A 21891-nucleotide genomic window follows, 5' to 3' on the forward strand; every position below is an offset into this window, starting at 1 on the left:
GGGGTGTTTTTCTCCCCTTCAGACAAAGAATGAAGACTACTTAGGTAGCTGTTTCTCAACTTCAGGTTGTGTGAGGCATCCTTCATGCACCAATCTCTCTTTCTTCTGTGGCATTTTCTGAACAAGAGGAGCAAGTGTTTCAACTTCCATCTGGACCCAATTCTCTTATATGTCACAGATGACAAATACCAGACATTTGATGCAAATGGGATTAGCAGAGCTTTCTCTCTCTCTCTCTCTTTTTGCAATCACATACAAGTTCTCTTACTCAACTGAGGACATATAACCTAATATAACCCATCATGATGCATACCATCTGTTTCATTGTGCCTCCACATGCAAAGGTATTAAAATGCTTGCTAATAGGTAAATAACTGCTAATGTTTGTATTGGCGCATAAGCAACAACCTCTTCTTCCGAAGCTTTCATTAAGTGGTAATTTCAGGAATGATTTTACAGCAAGCATTTGTGCCAGACACATTAGGCACACTCCTTAAAAGAAAAATGATATCAGTTAAATTCAACAATATAAAGTTTTATCAAGAATGCTGTTATCTTACTTGATGGGTCTCATACGTTAATTTTGTCCATTTGTTGTTCTGCACTGGAAATAAAAGGTGGGCAATTTTGGATCCTCTCAGTTCCTCATTTTTCCATGCTTAATTTTAGTTCTCATTTCTAATTTAGTTCTCATCTTAGTGTGGATTTTCCCTAATATATACATTTTTGCAAGCAATATCCCCTCATATAATGCACTTTCGAATGCTATTTGCACTAATGTATGCATCTTTATGCATACATTACTTAGTAGATGTATTTTAGAACGCATTACTTGGGACTCAGCTATACAGCTGCAAATAAAACGTTTTGAATGTGTAATGTACAATATACAATTGTGACGCTAAATGATGACTGTGAGCTATAGCAAATTCAATGCATTTTTCAACACATTTTTTTAAAAAAAGCATTTTCACAATGTTTTTAATGTGTGTAGATTCCACCTTGGTTGGAGAACTGCATTGCAAAAATTTGGGCAAGTGCAAATTTTGAAGGATGTCTGTGTTTTGGTTCACAGGAAGTGGGAATTAGGTAGACTCATCTTTTGATTGCAAACTGAACTGAATTTCTTCTCCATCCTTGATTGCTACGAGAGAGAGAGAGAGAGAGAGAGAGAGAGAGAGAGAGAGAGAGAGAGAGAGATTACTCTAACATTTCCAGAAGGGAGCTGTCACTTACTTTACTGGGTCTTGACAGGAAGTGTGGCTGGAGTGAAGAGAGCCTCATGCTGCCCCCTCCTGCCCCCCCCCACTTCCCAGAAGACCTTGAGATGTGGCATCACTACCAAGGTGTGACGGATTGGTCTGGTTGACAATAGAACTCCAGGGTGTAAAGAGTTAAACCCCAACCTCCTAGATAAATGACGCATTCCATTCCTGAGGGGGCGGGACTGCCATGAGTTTAAAAGGGATGGGAGGCAGTTAGTTCGGTTGATTAGGAGAGGGTTGTGGGAGTTGAGAGGGAGCGAGGGAGCGTGTGGGTAGGAGTAGGAGATCTTAAAGTGTTCTGAGGAGTTTTCTAGAATTATATTATCTAGCCATTGTTAAATGAAACTAAGAATATGATCTAAGAGCCTGTACACATGAAACCATTACGCATTTAAAAGTCATCTAGTTTAAATAAAGCTTTCTTAAATGTTTTATTAAAAGTGGATGTGCCTAGTTATTACAGCTACGTATCCTAACTCAAAGGGGTTGTGACTGCAGGGAGGTGGTTAGACTAAACCTGAGGAGCAGGAAAATAGTTTAAAACCTCCAGGTCAAGCCCAGGGAAGACAAGTGCCAGGAGGAGGTGCCACAAAGTAGCAACAGGCTGTGGAGGTGAACCCTAGGTTAAAAAGGGAATCCTTACAGTGAGCACAAGGTGGTTCCTGATACACTTGTCGGGAGTTGGAAAGGATACTGAGCCGCGTTACTGCAATTCGATTACTAGCAGACCCCAAACTTAAACAGGCAGTTTATTTGGGGCGTAAGAAGGTTAAGTGGGTTGTTCGGGGAATAACCAATTTCCTTCAACACTCTGCTAGTGTTATTCAAAGGGAGGCACATTGCTTTGGTGGGATCCTCACATATTAGGTGGGATCCTCAAAAGTTTTTGGTGACAACGCCGGGACTGTCATATTAATTGGTGACAACGTCCATGGGTTCGTTACACAAGGCATTCCAGGAAGTGTAGCCAGTGGGGTGCTGAGGAGGAAATTTTGTGCCGCTGTGAGCAGTGTGTGGCTTATTTATAAAGTTAAAAAAGTACGCCATAAAATTAAGTAAGGGAGATGGCTGTCATATTGAGTCCCATGTGTGCCCTAGGGTTACCGTTATTTTTATCTACACTTCCTAAGCCAGGGGTCAGCAACCTTTTTCAGCTGTGGGCCGGTCCACCGTTCCTCAGACCATGTGGTGGGCCGGACTATTTTTTTTGGGGGGGGGGAATGAACGAATTCCTATGCCCCACAAATAACCCAGAGATGCATTTTAAATAAAAGAACACATTCTTCTCATGTGAAAACACGCTGATTCCCAGACCATCTGTCGACTGGATTGAGAAGGCTATTGGGCCACACCTGGCCCACGGGCCTTAGGTTCCCTACCCCTGTCCTAAGCCAATAACTGGAAAGTTCTGCTCTGTGACATGGTGATTCATACCATTCCTTACTAACGTTTTTCTGAGGAGAAACGGACTGAACTGAAATTACATATATCTTGTCAATTTTGTTTTTTATTTCCATGAGAAAGAATCTTCTTTTTTCCCCTGTTGGTTTTCAGAACTCTTCACATTTCCTGCCCAGCACGTGGGGCAGGATCCAACTATCTAGTCTTGCTAGCAGAAGCCCACACAAGGACTTCGAGTTGTGAAAGAGGACATTTCCCCCTCTCCACCTCCCCTGTGTGTTCCCATGTGCTCCAAACTTGATTTGGGGTAGTGGTGGCTCTGCAGAACCCCCTAGAACAGAGACAAGTTGGGAGGAGAGGGGGAATCATTCCCTTAGGCAAGCTGAAAACCTTGTGCTGATGGAACGATTGCCATAGCTCTACGATGAATTCCCCCCATTGCTTTTAATTGTTGCACGGTTAATCTATTTGCTGTGCAGTATCTGATTTACTGTGTAGACTCTCAGTAGTGGCCGAAGGGTGATACAGGTGAGGTAGTGTTGCTCACCTGTCTTCCCAACACAGTGTGTCACTGCTGGTCACTGAGAGGGGGAAGGGCAAGGCAGCAGGGACCTCAGCATGACATAGAAACAGCAACAGAGCCAATAGTATGCTCCAGACACTGTAGGCACACTGCAGCAATTGCCCCACTGTCTTGGCCCTCCCTTTATCAGTAACTGGCAGTGTTGGGAAGCCAGTGGGCAATGCACCCCGCTGCACTGCTCTGCCGGCTGCTACTAGCTACTGCACCACAAACGAGATCATCTGAGTGCTGTGTACTTGTACTTTGAACATCAGAAATCAGAATCACGTTAGCTCACATCAGAGTCAGATTTATTTACTGATGTTAGACGTACCAATGCCAATCAGTGTGCGAAGTGGGCAACCCACAATCTTATTGACTGACTGTATTTTACATCTATTGTGCAGATATGCCAGACAGGAGTGGGGGGCCCAGAATACCACGAAGTACAGAGACTCATTGAACTCTGATCCTGTAAGGTAGGATGCGACTTGCTATGATTTCTTTGCCATGCGCACAATCTGACTTGCCAAATGTGTAATGGTGCAAAGGGAAAAGGGAAATAAATATATACAGTGGGTGAAGAATATAAACAGTTACTTGGGAAATGACAGGCATGCAAATATTTAAATTATAAGGTTGTATTTCAATCTGTTACTTTTATTATCACACTCTAATTCAATATCCCAGCACTAATTTCTTTCTTTCTTTCTTTCTTTCTTTCTTTCTTTCTTTCTTTCTTTCTTTCTTTCTTTCTTTCTAGCCTTTATGTAGACTGAATGAAATAATTTGTATTCTAGACACAGTCATCTGGGTATTATGCACTGTCGCCCCAAATGCTGTCCTGTTTTCCTCTTTTGGACTTGATTGTAGAGGGGCAGAAAGAGCCAATCTTAAAGCTGCAATTTTTTAAATAAATAAATAAATATTAATGTGGGCATTTACAATTAGTGTTTACTTAGCTAGTATGATCTTATTTGGTACAGTGCCTTGCTGAAAGCCAAGAAAAAAAATGAGTTTTCAGAAGTGCAATGAATTTGAGTTTGGTGAGGCTTCCTCCCACGTAAGTGCAAACAGCATGGGTAGGGAACCCTTGGCCTTTCCTATCCGCCTCAGTCAGAATAGTCAATGACCAGGGATGATGAGAACTGATGTGGTTCAGCAATATTTGAAGGGCCACAGGTTGGCCACCCTTGGTGTACATGATTGCAACATCAGTGTCATAAACTGTGAGGTGAAACATGCAAAATTATTTTCCCCGTTGCTGTCCTATCTATTGACTTAACTATGATAAAAACGGCATATTTCCATGGGCCAGGCTGGCCAATTTCATACAACACTGGCCCATAACACGAGGATCCTGATAGTTGTTCAGATCCTAGTTTCATGTATGCATGCTTTGGAGCGAGATTGATTCAACCCGATAATGGCTTATGTCAAAACATCAGATAATTTAAGATTCAGTATAAGGCCACAGTAAAAAACAAAACAAAAAACTCACAAAGGTCCAAAGCTAAAATTTCAGCAATGCAAATCTTAGCGCTTTGGATGACAGAGAAAATAAAACAGGCTTAATAAATGGGGAATGAGTCAGACATTTCGAGCTTCATCAAAGGCTGCAGCTGCCTTTAACTTTTTACAGCAGACTTCTGCTGCCTTTCAACTTTACATTGTTTTATTTACATCATTTAGCAGCTGTTTTATTATTGTTTAACTGTTGTTTCTTTTGTTTGCAAGGACTTAGTTATTTTAATAGAAAGGCGGGGTGGAAAGCAAGCAAGCAACCAGACACACACAATAATTTGCCATTTATGGAATGCATTATATTTTTATAGTTCAGCCAGTTATTTCCAGATATCAGTAATAATTTGAAGGTCCAGGTACAGGAAGTCAGGAGATGGGATAGAAGGAGGGATGAGAGTTGCAGTCTTTTCTCCTGTGCAACTTACCTATTTGTCTCCTGCATATGGTAAGATGGGCCTGGCCTTCTTTTTCAGACCTAAGTCTGTTTCCAAAATAAACATGACTCCCACATCCTGAAGAAGAGGCAGTGACACAGTCTCCTCCTTCCCTTTCTCCTCTCAAATCTCCCATGTTGGGCACTGGAAACAACGTTAGCAAAATCATTTAAATTGCTTGGAGAGAAAATAAAGCCTGATAACACTTACTGAGGAAGCTGAGCCAAAACAGTGTATAATAAACAGAGAGATTTTGCATTTTCTAATCCAGGCCTTGTATATAGCAAGGAGATATTTAACCAAACAACAGAGGAAAACTCCCTCGGAACTGTGCTACCAATCAGGGCGCATGCTGCCTCAGCAAACAACATGCCGTTCTGTCTAGTTTCTGAGCAACACCCGTCTCCCCCTTCGCCAGTTGGCTTTCACATTAATGGAATTAAACTTTTAGTTGCACACACAATGGTCTCTGCTCTTGCATTCCAACAACTGAATGGCCCTCCTCTGAAATTTTGGATAGCTCCGCTTCAGAGGTAGAACGAAGCAGCTGCGTTGGGCAGGGGAATGTCATATGGCTGCGCTAGTTGCGCTAGGTCTTATGCTGTTTCCGGGGCTGCTAAGCCTCACAGTCTCTTATGTGCAGGAAGCCGAAAACAGCAAAGGTAAGAGAAGGGAGGGGAAGAGGGGTTAAGTGTCCTCTTTTTTTTGTTCTTCGAAGTATGGCAACCCTAGTTTTGTTATAATTCCTGATGTATGTTCCTTCACTGCTTCCCACCCCCAGATCCAGCACTAGTTAAGGTGAAATTGAACTGCTCACGGTCTAGGTTTATGAGAGACATTTTGAAGGCTCTCACACAGTTGTGTCTGAAGTTGCTTTTAATGTTTTGTTCATGTTTGGTAGGAATAATTAAATATCACCCCATCCATGGGTAGGGTGCCAAGATATGTGGGACGTGTGTGTGTGCGAGAATTGTAACATACATGTCAAAGTGGCTACTCAGAGAAGCTGAGAAAGGCAAGTACAGTATGAAAAGGAAATGGTTTGGAGAAAAGTGAGAAGTGGTTGACTGTGGAAGAAGCTTGTGTGAATGAAAAGCATTGGGGTGGTTTTGTGTGTATGTGTGCTTGTAATCTTTTTTTAAATAATGGCTTTCTGGTGCCAAGAGAAAATTAAATAGTATCATACAGCTGAAGAAAGCTGGTGCTACACAATTGACCAGGGTATATGGAATGCACGTAAAAATGTTGTGGAAATGTAAGTTTACAGTCATAACAGAATTAAAGTGGAGGCAATAGCACTGAATTTGTGCATAGGTGGGGTTGTATTCAGCCAACTAATACTGAGAATAGTCCCATTTAAAGTAAAGGACCTAAATTAGTCAAAGTGATCCTTCTTATTCTCCCCACCCCATATTTTTGGTGATGGAAAAATAATACAGATTTTATTCACGCTGATGCAAATATATATGTGACACAATAGGTTGTATACTGCCCCATCATGGTTACACATTTGTAACCTGGCACTTTCCCCAACAGACCCCCCCAATGCAAAATAAACGATAAAGCAGCAATGGCTGTAGTTCTGTAAGTAGCACAGACAACATATTCACATTTTGTCTTACATGTTCTTCTCGGGGGGCCAACCAAGCTACAGTCTGTGTCAGATGTGACATTTTGGTTTCCTCTGGCATGGCTATCAATGGGCAACTCTGAGTCAAGCAATAGCTGATTCAAATCCAAGGGAAGCACTGGGTCATTTTACTTAGTGTGCAACTTTTAAAAAGGGCACATAGTTACTAAAAGGCATTTCCCAAGTTTAGTCATATGAAAACCATTGGGTAGCTTGACCTGCTCACACCACTGAGTCCAAAAATAATACAGAATTTATTATTTTCAGATGCCCAAGTCTTATGAACATCTGAGAAATGTGGAAACTGGAAGTCAATGTAAATGTAATCTTGACAGGAAATTTTTCTGAAGTTGTTAAGTTAACACCTTTTGGGGGGAAATGCCCTGCCTATTGGGTTATGGAACTAACAACACACTCTCAATGCTACCTATTAAAACATACTGCCTATGATGATACTAATTCAGATCCCAGACTTCTGCAATTTCTTTTTAAGAACCTCCTTTTTTGCCCCCCAGACAAATATTTCCTTATTAAACACACATTCCTTGGAATGTATCCCATGAATGCCTGCTAGAAAAGGCTTGCAACGGAAGCCTCTGTGTTCCAGTATCAATACACACAGGTGATATATAAACAATGAACAGTTCTAAATATTGTGCAGCTTGCTTGAGCACAGACATGCCACTAGGATTCAATTTGCCACTATGATTTGCAGGCACTGAATGTATTTAAAAAGGATGTGTTTCTTGGAACAAAAAGTCCTGGGATTTTTACACATGGAGATGGGGGGACTTCATTGTTCATTCATAAATATGGATTGAAGGGTAATAATGTTCTGCTTTAGAATAACTGAAATTGGGATGTGGTGGTGGTTAGGATCACATCAATGGCCCACCTGATAAATGGAGGTTGTCACTTTTAAAAAGGATCATTGAAAAAGCCTTTGCCGTATTTGCAGGCTGTAAAATTGAAAAAGGATGGATTTCACCAAATGTGTTTGTGGGATGAAGGCAGAATTCGTCAGCAGTTGAGGAGGCTGGAAGAGAAGCTAATAATACATTTCTCTTCTTTTCTGGAAAAAAAATTCTGCTCAGTTGACACTAAATGAAACAACGTTGTTAGTCTATACTGGTGAATGAGGGAAACAATGAGCTTTGAGAGGAGGATTGGAAGGAGCAGAGGCAACAGCCATTGCTCCCATCTACAATATTAAAATAATTTTGGAACTGATCCACTGCTGTGTTTGAGGTTCTTTACTCTACTTGTGGGTGGTGAAATTGGTGGTACCATTTTGCCAAGTGTTCTCCACGCTGCTCCTGAAATATCCCAGCTGATCAGTGGGAGCCCAAGAGAGAAAATTGCTCAGGATATTCTTTTCTGAGAATCTTCCGATCAACTCTAGTTCTCATTCTGAGAAGAGGCTTCTGTTTATGACAGTAAAGTGTGAATTAACGGAAATGGGGAAGGGAGGGTGACCAAGGAGGAAGAAGAACATAGGTTACTGTGCTCAAGCATTGCATCCCAGGAGGATGGTTGTGGCCAACCACACCAGTAGCTATGGACATGCAGACTGCTCAGGTATAGTACATGAATGCAGGAAACTGGCCTTTCTCCTTCAGCTCTTCTGGACTAAACTCTATTTGAAATAAAAATTCCACTGCCGCTAAAATATTACAGAATACAAGGATCTCTCCCTGCCCCCATAGTGATGCTAATCTCCCCTCCCCCCCAATAGCACATGTGAGACACAGAAACCAAGTCTTTTGGCTAAAACTAATGCTAAGTTGCTGAAGCTGGGCAGTATGATAAAACAATTATGAAATAACTTTGAATACACCCAATCAGGAAGTCCTGAAGGACAAGCCCTGTCCAGTTCAGTGTGGCTTGTGATGGCTTGTGGCCATTGTTCCTTCCGACGGTGTCTCTGTTCCCTATGCCGGAAAGAGACAATGGCCAAGCTTCATTAGGAAATACTTGCAGCATGTTATTAATTAGATTGAAAGTTCAGCAGAGAAACAGTAAAACGATTTAAAAACCAAGAAGTTCCATGCATGACTTATTTGCCTTAGGATTTACATCTTGGCTCCCTTGCAGAGTTTCCAGTCCCTCAGTTTATATGTTCTTGCCTATGAGCCTCTTTTCAAAAAAAGTTAACTCTGGGAAGACAGCAAAGGCAAACTGTTGAGCTGCTGGTGATCGCTATAATTACTGCATGTGTGACATAATTACTTTCACAAGAAGTCTCCAGCCACTTACCAAAATGCATTTGCATTTGGCAAGAGGAAAAGGTAAAGATAAGATCATTCAGACATATTGCCAGAGTGTTGGAATTAGACGATTTATTACATTTTAATCTCACCCCTTTCCTGAAACTTTGGGTAGGCGACAGTTAAAAGAAAATAAAAGAAAAACAAAGACAGTCTTGAAAAAGATTAAATAAGAATAGAGTTCTGTAATCACTCCTGACTTCCAGTACTAGTTTTCCACAACCACCGAAAGCTAGTTCAGGCTCAGACCTTTGAGAAGGAAACTCTTCTCCAGTTGAGAAGGTTTGATCCAATAGGGCAAGTCTTGTGCAGTTTATTTATTTACATTTAAATATGTAGACCACTTTCTAATACAGTATATACTCTTCTAATTGGCTGTTAATAGGAAAAACAATGATAGGGGCTCTCCTGCTTGGTCTCTACAGTCACAGCAGGAGCTGCAACCATCCAACAGCTTGACCCCACCCTAAAAAATGCATTCCTCCATTGTCTCCCAAGAAAGACGGATACCAACAATGGACCCTACTAAGCCATATGCAGAGTGAATCCACTGAAGTCAATGGACACAACTAAGAACAGCTATACTCTTAACTAACCACCTGAAAATTGCAGTGGCATAAACCTCGTGGATTTCTCCTGTTTCCAATGAAAGTCAGCTCGGGTGGTGGTGCCACCTCAAACAACATCTCAGCAGCTGATCTTAACTCATAGAGACAGGACTATGGGAGAAAACTCTCCATACAATTTCCTGGAACTAAGATGTTTAGATGATTAAAGATCAAAACCAGCATCTTGAGTTGGAACAAAATGGTGGGCAGTGAAGTTCACAAAAAAATATTAATAGGCTCTGTATCATCCCTAGCTAACAGGACCAGTGGTCAGGGAAGATGGGAGTTGTATTCAAAAAACATCTGGAGGGCCGAATTTGCCTATGCCTGTTCTATATAGTTCCTATGACTAGCTTCAGATAAAAGCTTGACTGCTCTCTTCTGGAGTAGTTGCAGTTTCTGGACTACTTCCAAGGGTAGCCCTGCTTACACCATATCACAGTAGTCAATGCAATAGTGAGCAGAACACAGAACACAGATCTGTAGTCTCTGTGGCAGCTTTAGCTGGCAAAAAAAGCACTCTGGGCCAGAGCTGTCCCTTGGAGTTTGGTCCAGAAGTGCTGGAAAAACGGCAAGCCTGATCCTTTTGAAGGCGCAGCAACTGAATTTATGGTGCCTGAAAAACCCTGGTCATGGAGTATTGAAAGAACATAATGGAGTTTAAAAGGCTAAAAGAGGAACATTTAATACTACAGGGAGATTGCGTTAAGCACACTGAAAGCCCCTTCTCCCCTCTTAACAGTTGCTGTAATGAATTTACATCCTCTAAATGAGTTCATTAGAATTACACGGAATCAATTGGCACAAGCATCTATAAAATTATGAGTTTCAGACTGAAGTATTATACACTATTTTCCTGGACTGTGGCCATCTCCTCCTATAACTTGAAGAAAGAATTAAAATAGAAAATATTGTACTGCTTTAAATGTCAGCCCATGTACTGTATGTTGTTGGGTTGTGGTGAATTGTGTCAGGTTATAGAGTTTCATATGATGCAACCTGCAAATGTCCAAGTTGGCATTGTGCACAATAAAATGGGGGAAATGTTTCTCTTGAGACAAAAAGCAAGTTCAGAACTGCCAGGAGCCAAAATACAATGTTTGCTTTAGCCCTAGATAGCCAGGTAGCTCATGTCCTTTCCAGCTCAGCTTCTTATGTTAGAGCAGAAGTTGGAAACTGGTGGCTCTCCAGATCCAATTGGACTACAACACCCATCATCCTTAACCATTGCCCATTCTGGCTGGGGCTGATGGGAGCCGGAGTACAACAACATCTGGAAGGCTTCAGATTCCCCATCCTGTCTTAGACAAATAAAGAAATTATGACCCCCTAGGAACATTGTCCAGCATTTTTCTGAAAGGTAGCATTCAGCTGAGAATAATGCAAGGCCTCTTAGCTCCAAGGCCAAAACATCTGCTTAGCTCACTCTCCTAGGTAAAAGCTAAATATCAATGCATATTTAAATAGGCTCAAAGCACCAAACTCTCTATAGGAAATTCTGAAAATTTTTGCCCACTTTGTGTTTCACCCCCAAAGCTCCCCCCCTAACCTTTAACCCCTTCTGTGCTTTTGCTTTTTACTCCCTCCAAACCTCTCATCTTTACTGCATTAAACAGGAATGAAGAGTTTTCTTTGTGTGCAGAATTTTATGTTTGCCTTCATACCACCAGTGCACTTACAGCTAAGAGAAAAACCTTGAGAGTATGGAAACTTGGGAAAAGTCTAAACATTGCCATTCCAAGAAAGGTAACCTAGTACTTGTGTGGACAAGTTACAAGAAGCCACGGGTTCCGCAGAACTTGAGAGTTGTGCCAAAACCAACAGTGACTCGGGTGGCAAAAATGCAGCTTGTAAATTCCTGGACCTGAAACTCCTGTATATAAATTAAGTATTGTTTAAATGCATGTAGGCTGGTGATGTCAACACACGTTGTATATCTGATGCAAAACATTTCTTCCTGCTTGAGAAAAATAGAGGCTTGACTATGCCAGCTTGCAGAGGCCTATCCAAATCCATCATTTGTTTGCAATGGTATCAGCCAGATGTCAGAAACGGAACAGTTTACTACCTTATAAGGTTTTTTGGGTTTTCCAGGGAGGAGTTTGTTGCATTGGACTGCTATTGTGTCCTCTGCATGGCTCATTACATCCAAGGTCTGCACATAGTTTTAGAACATCGTGGAAAATGAAAACATTTAGGACCACATGTAAATGGTAAATGGTAGTTACTTCTGAGCAGAAATTAGGGATATTTGATTTGGACAAATCCTGAATCCTGAGCCGATGCAGGGCACATGGGAAAGATTCAGAGTTCATCTGAAATGAAGTGACATCTTTCCAATGCACTGTGAATTGAAGCAGGGACCTCTGAAAGGCCTTGGAGGAGGGATGCAGAAACATCATATAACCTTGCTCTTGTTTGTTTTATTCCTTTTCCTAGTTCTACTAGTGGTGCTTGCTTGGGAAATGCTGGATATTCAAGTCATCCTCCCTCTGCCAGATGCCCACACAATCCTCACTGTCAAATGACCTTTCCACTTAGTTTCTGCAACATTTGGTGCCAACTGGGCAGAAGGCAGGCCTGAAGCTGCCCTGCCCCTCTTTCATAATAGTTTCTTAGCCTCTGCACTCATCTCTCTGAACTTTTGCCTCTGCTATGTACATTACTTTCATACAAAATTATTTCCCTAAGAACACAGTGAGGGAAGCAAATCCCTTTTAGTTGTCCCCCCCCCATAAGCCTTAAAAGTGCCTAGTACACCCCTGCTTGCACCTAATGAGATTTGGCTGATTACTTACCCAGGGGCACCTATATGAAGCATTCTATATTTTGTTCAGATTGCACAAAACAATAACAATACAAAACAATACGGGATATTATGCAAGTCCTTGCATAAACCTATGGTGCTCAGTGCTCTGCTTGCTCTCTGGTGCTCAACATAAAGAGTAATGGGTAATAAGGTCCTGGGGGCAGGGCAAGGCAGGGCAGGCGGTGCAGGACAAGTAAAAAACAGCAACCATTGCCCTTAGACGGTCTAGCACACTTTCTCCCTGCAGCAATGTCTCTCAGGCAGGAGCTCTTCCTTATAAGGGTGCCAGATGGGGCTCTGGCATTTACCGGACCTCATGTCACTAATATTGGTGCATCCTACCAGAAAGGAGATGGGCAGGTTGGCAGTATGGTTTGTGTCAGATTGGTTCCCCCAGTGTGTCCAAACCAGATGTCTTGCCCCTCCTCATACACCACTAGTGATAGGAGGTCAGGTAAGCGCTGTCAGTGGTATTGACATTGTACTGTAAATCACCTCTAGGATTCTTCTTAGAGCCAAGAAATGGTACATAAATGCTTTAATAAGATAAAATCAATTTGCGCCATAGTGAGGCAATGTTTTTCATTTATTATAACTGTTGGAAACCACATTTGCATCAGCATTATGCTATATTCATCCCCAATCAATTATCTAACATATTTCTATTATTTATGTTTCATGGATGATAAATTATCTTAAAGTCTCTGGACAGAATTATTCACTCTTCTTAGTTCAAAGCATTTTCCACTAAAGCAGAAATGTGTCTGAATTACAATGAGGATTAAGTTATGCAGTGAGGAAAATATGTTGGCTTATATTTATAAGCTATCTTTGTTTTGATTCTATAGATGGATTTGGATGCCCATGGCATTGTGGATCATAATCTTCTAAGAAAGGAAGTCATTTTTGCTGTTCAGTCAAAAGCAGCAACATTGGAGCTTAAATTGTGGTTTTATATTGCAGAAATGGTGAAGATAGACATTGCTCTGGCCAATAATTCATGTCAGTAACATCTTTGACTACACTGAAGCATAAAGGCACCATTAGGTCACATGCTCTGTTTTGTACTGTATGTTTCTTAGAGTTGGCTCATAAAACACAAAGCCACAGGGTTCTGAAAAGTCTACTAAGGCAGAAAACCATTCCTGGCCAGCTATGGGGCCATAGGAGGTGGCATAGGTTCATTTTTGAGGGTGGGGTACACTTGCAGGAAGTTCTTGTGAACATGGATGCCCCATTTGTGCTGATTGATCTTTCTGTGAAATATATATTATAAATGTGAGGAACCTGCCTGGGTTGATAAATTTAGCTTGTCTTATCAAAACCCTTTTGATGCTCCCCCACAAATCCCCCAAAATGAAACTGCAAATTTTCATTGAATTTTACTCAGTTGCAACACTCACAAGCTGTTGGGACCTTCTTCAGGTACATACTGGTGTAGACAAAGATTTACATGAAGCAAATATCATGAGTATGGCTGGCATCAGTTCTCTTGATCTGAATGGCAATTCTTCCAGCTGCTGTGATCATAGGAGTTGCTGTCAGCCACATTGATGAAGAGAATAATAATAATAATAAATAATAATTTCAGTTATGGCCCGCCCACCTCGTTGGGTTGCCCCAGCCACTCTGCGCATCTTCCAACACACATATAAACATAATCAAACATCACACATTCCTAATACAGAATGTGTATTTAGAAGCCTTCAGATGTCTTCTAAAGGTTGTGTAGTTCTTTATCTCCTTGACATCTGATGGGAGGGCGTTCCACAGGGAGAGGGCCACTGCCAAGGTCACATGTCTTTTTCGTCCACAAGAATGTGTACCCAAGGATAGTTGAGGGTGCTTGTGTGGAGAAAACAAGGGATTTTGTGAACCAACTGCAAAGCTCATCTAAATGTGAAGTTGGTTTATATTTTTTGACGAGAGTAAAATTCGTGTCTCTTGACACATACAGCTAATGTCAGTTGTGCAGAGAAGCTGATTTTTTAAAAAGTCGAAACACAAACAAATAAAATCTGCTTATCTCTTGCAAAAGGAAAGCATTTCATTTCATGGGCTGTAAACTGAAGGGACCCTTAATAAAAGAGGATATTGATTTTGTGTGGGATATTATTTGCTTATCTCTCATTCTTGTATTTTTAAGTCTTGCCATTAATGAGATACAAATTGCTGTTTTAATGGGTGTTGCAGCATTTTAGAGCAACCCTACAGCAAAATAAACGAAGGAAGAGAAGACTAGAAAAAAAGAGAAAAGAGAGAAAGTGGTAGATGAGCATTAATAATCAGTGGTTTAGTATAAAAACAAGCAGAGCTGACAGATTTGCTCCAGTGAGGCAGAGCAGCCGTGTTTGATTTAATTCAATCCGACAATTTGAGTGTTGGCAGGCTCAATGTTTTTTTTTTAAAAAAAATTAATGACTAGCTAAACACTTTTCTGTTAAATCTTATTCCCTTCTTTGAATTTCATATATATATCAGTATAATTACAGGAAACATTCTAAAATAACTATGTTCCATTCAATTGGCTAATTGTTCAATTAAAGAGAAAGAGACGCAATGTGGTAAGTGCCTATATAATTTTTTTTAGAAAAACACACACACAGAGAAATATATGAACTTAAGGGCAAAGCTACAAACAAAATAGACATCTATCAAGATGACTAAATGTAAGAAATAAGTTAAGAAAAACATGTAAAAATCTTGAAGAAGCTCATGCAGTTTAATTATGTGTTGATGTTCTTCTGAGATTGTTATATCTGCCTCCAGGCTTGGTCCTAACAGACTGCAAGTGGAATTATGCACTTCCAAGTCTCAATGGACTCCTACTTTCCCCCTGTGGCCTTTCAGACAGCTGGGTCTCATTAGGGAAGCAGACCTTTAATAGAGGCACTATCCCTGTCTGTTGACCATGCTATCTGGAGCTGATGGAAGCTGATGGAGTCCAGCAACATCTGGATTCCTGCAGTATAGAGACATCTGATGCATGCATGCATGCATGGGTGGGTCATGATCATGCCTGTTGACCCTACCACATCAGTGTGCCTAATATCCATGTATAGCAAGTGTCCACCAGGACCTACATATGTAGATGAGAACCATGTGACCAACATCTATATGAAACTGAATGCACCAATAATGTGATTTGAATCTAAAGGTGTAGGGTCTACATGCATCAACAACCCCCTGCACATATGTTATTTTCTCTGTGCATGGACATCAAGTATGCAGAGGATTTTGTGATTTTGTCCAACTATATTCATCAGTGATTTAAAAAACCCTACTGCTGCTACATTTCTGTGACTACAGTTCCACAAACCAGACTCTTAACTCATTGACACCAATGTACACAGAGGTTTTTGTGCATCTACCCTACTGTGGTTATTCATCATTGATAACTATCTACTGCTGCTACATTTCTGTGGCTTACAATCCTCAAACTAGACATGAACTCATTGACATCCATACACTTGATGTGGTTGGTGGCAAGAACTGCAGTGTAACACTTTAATAAGAAGCTTTCCCTAAGGGTTGTTTTTTCTAGAATGAAGATAGCTGGATCATTCACTGTTGATTAGAGAAAATAGAGCACCCTCTTCCCTATTATAATTAGATAACTTCGCTCACTTACTCATGGAGTTCTAGATATCTGCATTTCCACATGCATTTTAAATATTTCATGCTATGGATCTAGTAGATTATTATTTCTTCAATTGTACTGAAATGTTTTTATAGCAACCTTGAACTTGGCATTGCTCAGGAATTCTAACAAACAGACAGACAGACAGACAGACAGACAGACAGACAGACAGACAGACAAACAAACACCCGTGTAGTTTTGAAACAAGTGGCTAAAATCAGTGCAATTTTGAAAGGTTCAGTCTACCATCTTGATTCAAAATGGCATTTAATTTTACATAAACAAAACCATAGTAAAAAAAGGTGTTCCTTGATCTCAGGAACTACAGTCGTACCTTGGAAGTTGAACGGAATCCGTTCCGGAAGTCTGTTCAACTTCCAAAACCTTTGGAAACCAAGACATGGCTTCCGATTGGCCGCAGGAAGCTCCTGCAGCCAATTGGAAGTCACAGAACCCACGTCGGACGTTTGGGTTCCAAAGAACGTCCACAAACCGGAACACTCACTTCCGGGTTTGCAGTGTTCAGGAGCCAAAATGTTCGACACTCAAGTTGTTCAATTTCTGAGGTACAACTGTAGAATACAAAATTTGGCCACAGTATTGTAAAAAATGCATACTGGAAACACAAACAACTTGTCAAAATAGTAGATAAAACAACTAATGTAAGCCTAAGATTCAAGTCTGCAGTTATTACAAATCATTAACAAGCGCATGGTAAACAAGCATCACATTTAGGAATGCTACCATTCATTACAAAAGTTCCCAAGTGAGTTTTGGGAAGTTGGAGATGGCATCTCTTTTATAGGAGTGTTAGCAAGCCTTAAAGAAGGGAAACAAACCTCTTAGTAATGTTGTGCGCCACACCAATCTCTGAGCAGTGTGAGATTCCAGGGGTTCCAGTCGCTTACTCACGGTTTGTGTTTCCAACTAATCAGTTTTCAGTGAGGGTAGGCGAATGCACCAAATAATGATGTCACAGGACACATTGTGCTATACTAGATAGATATTACCATTAATAAGAAGCCAAGTTGCAGGGAACCAGGCAGAGGGCCTTCTCGGTAGTGGCGCCCGCCCTGTGGAACGCCCTCCCATCAGATGTCAAAGAGAAAAACAGCTACCAGATTTTTAGAAGACATCTGAAGGCAGCCCTGTTTAGGGAGGCTTTTAATGTTTAATAGATTATTTTATTTCATTTTTCTGTTGGAAGCCGCCCAGAGTGGCTGGGGAAACCCAGCCAGATGGGCGGGGTAAAATAATAAATTATTATTATTATTATTATTATTATTATTATTATAGGAGAAAAAAATACAGAGCTGCACCAGCTCCTTACCTCTAAGAGAGCTTTTCATGATTGTTTTGATTTAGACCGAATGTTCTCATGTGCTTACACTTTCCACATAGTGTTACCATTTTGCTCACCCATTGCCATCTCTCTTCCTTGCTTTTTACAACCTCTTTGTTCACTGAATGTTCCAGGTGGTCCCCCTTCTGGTATGCATGCTTGCAATGACCTTCCACCACCAGTACAACTGTCTTATTTTCTCTCTCCAAAAGACCTCTCTTATCCACCCCTCTTATCTTTCCTTCACAACTGCTCTTGCATTTCCTCCAATTTCCCTTCCACTTCCCTTCCAGATTGTAAGCCTATGGGCAGAGCCATGTCTTTTTAATTTTTTGTATGGCGTCTAGTTTAGTAATAGGTGTGGTACAAATTATGATGACGACGAATTATGACCACGAAAAGACTGTGGTATATGAATTTCTACTCTATCCATTATAAACAATCCAGATGTCGGACTTTATAATGAACTGTCAGTTCAACATTATGAAAGTTTATCCAGGAGTAAGCCTTGCTGTGGTTCAGTGTGGCTTACTCTGCATAGTATGCACACAGCTTTAACCAGAAGTGATTAAAATTATAATTTTAATAGGATTTTTAGACTGCATTGCAAGTATAGTCGATTACTAACATAGTTGGAGAAAGCTCATTTCAGCATTTATTTGAGATGTGGAAAAAGGATGCCTACAGCCAGGAAAACGTCAACTGTTTCAGCTTCTTTCATCCCTTAGCTTCTGCCTTCGAAAGTATTTATTGACCAGCCTTTATCATAAAAAACATCAGCAGGTGAAGTGAGGGAGACGTCATGAAATCAGATAACGCTATAAAGTTGGGGGTTTTTTTATGGGGGATAAAGCACACATGGAAGAACTATTTTGGAGTTTTCTCTTCTCTGCTACTAATTTTTGACTGCATGCCAGAACAACGAGTATGTCATATTATATTATCAGAATTGAAATGAAGGAAGTAGAGGTGTAGGTTTTTTCATTTTATTTTGCATACCTTGGGGAATTGTGGTAAGGCAGCCCATGGTGGGAAAGAAACACCTGGCCTGTTCCTCAGGGTTGTCTTATAGGAGCTGTGAGTCCTGGTTTGGAAGGTTTGACAGCTGGGCCCCATTAGGGAAGCAGACCTTTAATAGAGATATGTTTAGAACATCAGACGGACCCTTTGCTTCCAATTAGCTCTGGGATAAGTTGTCGTCTGACCACGAGCCAAGATTTCTTTTGTCTACAAGGCCTACAAAAGAACTATATTGTGTGTTTTGTCTGGTTCCCAACTCCCAAGACTCTTGCCTTTTTTATTCACTTCCAGCCGTGCCCAATACGTTGAAACCAAGTAGTGAATCTGAATGCAAAGAAAAGTAAATAGGAGCATACTTGTGTCACTCTCTTTCTCTCTCTATATTTTCTCTTTCTCTATACCGTATAGTCTCTCTATATTTCAATGTATGATTTTCTGCCAAAAAAGCCCCCAAAGCAGCTTACAACAACAAAAGTAAAACAGAATAATAAAATTCAGATGAAAATCTACAAAGTGCGGTTCATAAAAGATAGCGGCAGCATTCTTAAAAAAACCCCATCAGATTACAAGAGTGTGGAGAAATGGGTGGAAAGGGAAGGTTTTCATTAGGTGCTTAAAAGTTCTTCACAGGCCAAATGGCAGATCTCTCTTGGGAGAGAATTCCACAATACAGCTGTAAACCAGAAGTGGCTAGCGGGTGGAGCAGAACCTCAGCCATAGCCTGCCTGGAGAGATGTTGTGGTCACAAACCAGGAAGGGAAGAAAAAGGAAGGGGGAAGTGACAAGGCTTGGGCGGCACTGGCAGAAAGGTCTACTTTTGGAATGGGCATACGAACTGGGGAGGGATTCATAAGGAAACCTGGAACCAGGCCAATTTACGTTTTAAACATTAAAACCAGCACCTTGAATCACCTCCCTTCTTCTGTCAGTTGGGTGCCAGGGGTCAGTGGCGAAGCTTCATGCTCCACTACTGCGGGCGGAGAGCAGGCGGGGGGGTGATGTGCGTTATGGGGGCGTGGCGTTTGGCGCGCACAGGGGGTGCGTGGCACGTGTCCGGGGTGTGTGTGTGTGTGCTGCGATGGCACCCTACTGGAATAGTGGTGCCGGGGGTGGTCTGTTCCCTCTGCACCCCCGTTCCTCCACCAGTACCAGGGGTACTCATTCCACAAGTGAATCTCTCAGGCCCGGCTCTAGGTGCAGTCCCGGTGGGGGCCAGCGGGGAGGGGGTGTGCTGCGTGCTGCAAGGGCGGGGGCGCCAGAGCGATCTCCGCGCCTCAGCACCAGGGCGCCCGACCTGCTCGAGACGGCCCTGGAATCTCTGCTCCTAGGCTTTTAAAACCCAACCCAATGTATGTTACACAAATGCAAAACGGCATGTACTTTCATGTACATATACTAAGGCTAGGTTCACATTAGTGGCTTAGAACTCAGCAAGTTCATTTCTGCTCCGCTGCATTTCAAGAGCACATTGCTGTACACATCAGAGATAGCGAGGGGAAGTCTTCACCCTGTGTGCATGGCCTGCTTACTTCCTCTGTGCCTGCAACCTCTGCTCCTATTCATCTGCACATGCACAATCATCTGTGCGCGTGCAATGGCTGTCTCAAATGTACACACCTCAGCTTAACTGCAAGTGGAATGTGGCTTCAGTTTTCAGTTTTAATGGCAGTTGGTTTGAGGGAAAACATACTATACAGAAGTATTTCTCAAGAAACTACACGATTGATATGGATTGTGACCTACGTCATTTGTACTTGGCTGTGTACTTATACTGCCCAAATAGTATGTGTTGCCTATGTTTGTAAAACTATAAAAACAAGAGCAGCAAATGGAAATCCTTGAGAATGCAGATGTGCTGCCAATACGTGGTCTGCTGCAGTCCCTCCGCTGGAGCCTTCCCAGCCCCTTCCAATGGGTTTTGTGAAGCAGGGAGAGTTTTGTCACACAAATCCATAAAACTGCCTGACAAACCTTACATAAAAATGTTTTGTGGTTACTAGATCTATATTATTCGGTATTTCCTGAAACATAAAACTCTTGCTAATCTCCATAGAGCTTTTAGATACTCAAATACTCCAACAGTAGAGAACTTTTCGGATGTTCAGTGAAGGGTAAAGGGCCTCTGTCCTTACACCCAAAGCTGTAACCGTTGATTCCATTGTCTCTACAGAAGCTGCAGGCTTACAAATTGTGTAGGCAGAGGTTCTTTACAGACACTAGGACACTAGAATTCTCAATCCTGATTCCCAAACCCTCCCCAGTCTGCATGTTCACTGAACGTCTGAAAAAAAAGAGGAGTCTTCTCTGCATTTCACTTTCTTCTGGCCTCACTGTTTTGAATCCCATTCCAGAATCATATATGTACTTGCAGTTCAGGTTAACACTTCAATAGTCTGATGAAATGGACTGTAATCCACAAAAGCTCCTGCCATAATTTAAGGTGCAGAAAAACTGATGTTTCTGCTGCAAGAGACTAACAGGGCTACTCCTCTAGAATGTGTCTAGTTCTTTGATGTGTAGCATTTTGTTGTTTTTGTTGATTCTGAAGTAGCTAGAACTGCTGTCTGAGCTCTATCATTTCTGCAGGTCTGGAGAGAAAGTCAGACCTTGTCAAAAGGATAAAATTTGGTAGGCTAACTATAGTATATATGATATCTAAGAGGGTACCAAAGCAGTTCTTTTCTTAGACCAGCATGGGGCAGCATTATCAAAGGTAAGGCATATTTGCCAAACTTCTAGTGGTAGAGCTATGGGTTAACAGGCTATAGGCATCACAGAAGAGATTAACAGGGAGCTAAAAAGTCTGAGAAAATGCATGGAGATACTGAATTCTCAGAGGAACCTCATAGCTTACAGGTCTTCCCTTTAGAAAAGTCTCAAGCAAAAGGGACAACTGTATAGCACTGAATAGGGATGGAAGAGATTTGTTTGGTTGATTAAAAAAAGAAGTTAGTGAGAGGGAGAAATTCTTCTAAAAGTTTTTAAAATATGCAATTATTTCCAGAAGCCCTTTTCATGGTGGTCGTCAGGATAACTGGATGTTAAAAATGTTATTCTTGCCATTATTTTTGTTGAAAGGGGGACATTTTCTATTTGTAAGCCTGCCCCCAACCCAAGAAATCAACAACATTAGAAGTTCAAAGATATTTAAGGAAATGTGTACTTTTATAGTATCTGCTGTGATTTATTTTCTTTTGTAAGAGGCCTTGAGATTGATTTCATCATAGAAGGGTGAAACAGAAAATTTAGAAATTCATTCATTCATAGGACTTGGCCACTCCATCTAGTTAACAACCTTTCAGAGGCAATCATGCGATTTTTTTGCCTTACCTGATGCCTTTGTAGTTATTGCTACAACTGTTTTCTTATAAGTCCAAGTTTTAAGATAA

The 21891-nt window shown here is 41.3% G+C and overlaps 1 long non-coding RNA gene across 1 annotated transcript in view; it reads right to left on the reverse strand.

The window, feature by feature from the left end:
* Positions 1-648: 648 nt before the first annotated feature.
* LOC148686214 (uncharacterized) overlaps positions 649-21891 on the reverse strand; it is a 44538-nt gene continuing 23295 nt past the window's right edge. Inside the window, exons 2-3 of the long non-coding RNA XR_015948908.1 lie at positions 5178-5330; positions 649-1144 (exon numbers count right to left, since the gene is read on the reverse strand). This is a non-coding gene — a long non-coding RNA (uncharacterized LOC148686214). The remainder of the gene's footprint in view (positions 1145-5177; positions 5331-21891) is intronic.

Source organism: Zootoca vivipara, chromosome 3 (assembly GCF_965207765.1).
Source record: "Zootoca vivipara chromosome 3, rZooViv2.hap1.1, whole genome shotgun sequence".
Lineage (NCBI taxonomy): Eukaryota > Metazoa > Chordata > Lepidosauria > Squamata > Lacertidae > Zootoca > Zootoca vivipara.